Below are 1,976 nucleotides of genomic sequence, written 5' to 3'. Positions count from 1 at the left end.
GCATTCGAAACTCACCCGAGGCCTCCGGGACCTCAACCAAACATGCCAACCAATCCTAAAACATCATACGAACTTAGTCCAACCCTCAAATCACACCAAACAACGCTAAAATCACGAATCACCCTCCAATCCAAGCCTAATGAACTTGAAATCTCAATAATTCTACAACCGATGCCGAAACCAACCAAACCATGTCCGATTGACCCCAAATTTTGTACACAAGTCACATTCAACACTATAGAACTATTCCAACTTTCGGAATCGGATTCCGACTCCGAAATTAAAATTTCACTATCGATTCGGAAACTTCAAAAATTTAACTTTCGGCATTTCAAGCCTAAATAAGCTACGGACTTCCAAAACACAATCCGAACATGACCCTAAGCCCGAAATCACCCAACAGAGCTAACGGAATCGATGGAATTCCATTCCGAATCCGTCTTCACACTGTTCCGACTACGGTCCAAATTCTAAAGCTTAAGCTGTCATTTAGGGACTAAGAGTCCCAAAATACTCCGAGACTCAAAACAAATCTTCCCGGCAAGACACAATAGCAGAAATAAACACGGGGAAAACAGTTAATAAGGGATCGGGGCGTTAATTCTAAAATGACCGGCCCGGTCGTTACATAAATCAAGAAAAAGTATAATACAAGAATAATTTTATTCGATGAAAGATAATATACTACTAGTTGTTATACAATATAGCATAATATCGCGATATGCATAAATACTCACTTTAAAAGTATTTTGTATTTATATATTTCTTTCACGGGCTATTTTATATGTGTCATCGATTTAATTAGTTATTTGAGTTATTGAGTTCGAAATTTAACAATTATATATATTTAATAAAATTTGAACCAAAGTTATTGAATTCAACCGAACCTACTTGGTTATTTGTACATTCGCCGCGGCTGGTAAGCCAAACGATTTAGTATTATGTATGTGAAATTTTATATTAATAATTCTAAACTCTATTAGTTATACAAAAACTTGAAGTAAACATTGCATTCGTTGTGAAATTTTATGTCAATACTATTTTTTTTTTATGTGAACCAACTAAATGATCGTTGGACAAAGAAAAAGAAAGAACCACAAGGTAGTTGCAGTAGCCATACACTTCCACCTTTATTATTCCAAGTTACGTGGCACATTTTCGTTTTTAATGTAAAATATAATATTACTTTATTATATTTAAATATATTAGTACTAAGTTTGGCCCCTCTCTCCTTTAGAGTAGAGTTAAGGTTCGCGTGCATGTGCATTGTACCCTCCCTAGACTCTATTTGTAAAAACTCATTGACTCTGCTGTTGTTGCTGCAGTAAATATATTACTATTTACACAAATATCCAAAGCATATTTCATACCACAAATTTTAAAAATCTTTTTGTATATTTTTTTTTAGTTTCGTGCTCAATCAAATAATACCGGAGGAAGTTTAAAACTCACAACTACCACCAAAAATTGTGGTAAAATGTTAAGTCCTACTTTATTTTTAACTAAATATCTCAATTTGCACTTTGGGTATAAAATCGCTTTTGGTAAGTAGTGTTTGGAATTAGTCGAACCCCAAAATTAATTTCGAGCACAAGATAAAAAATGAGCAGCCTAGTACACTAAGCTCTCGCTATGCACATGGTCTGAAAAAAGGTATAATTACAAGAGTCTGTCGTATGAAGTCTTATCTCACATTTCTGCAAGTGACTATTTCCACGGGTCGAACCCTATAACTATTTTTTTTTTTTGATTTTCTATATCGCACACAAGATAGAAAATTAAAAAAAAAAAAAAAAAAAACCTCAACACCCACACCAAGCTGCCCCACCCCACATACTACTTAAACTCTGCACACAAAGAGAGAAAGACAGAGAGGAAAACAGAGAGACAGAGACAGCAAAAAGAGACAAGAGAAGGACAGTACATAACAAGACAACTCTGTCTTGTTTGTCCTTCCCCCACAACACCCCATCACC

Source organism: Nicotiana attenuata, chromosome 7 (assembly GCF_001879085.1).
Source record: "Nicotiana attenuata strain UT chromosome 7, NIATTr2, whole genome shotgun sequence".
Lineage (NCBI taxonomy): Eukaryota > Viridiplantae > Streptophyta > Magnoliopsida > Solanales > Solanaceae > Nicotiana > Nicotiana attenuata.
Note: the sequence above shows the minus strand (reverse complement) of the source record.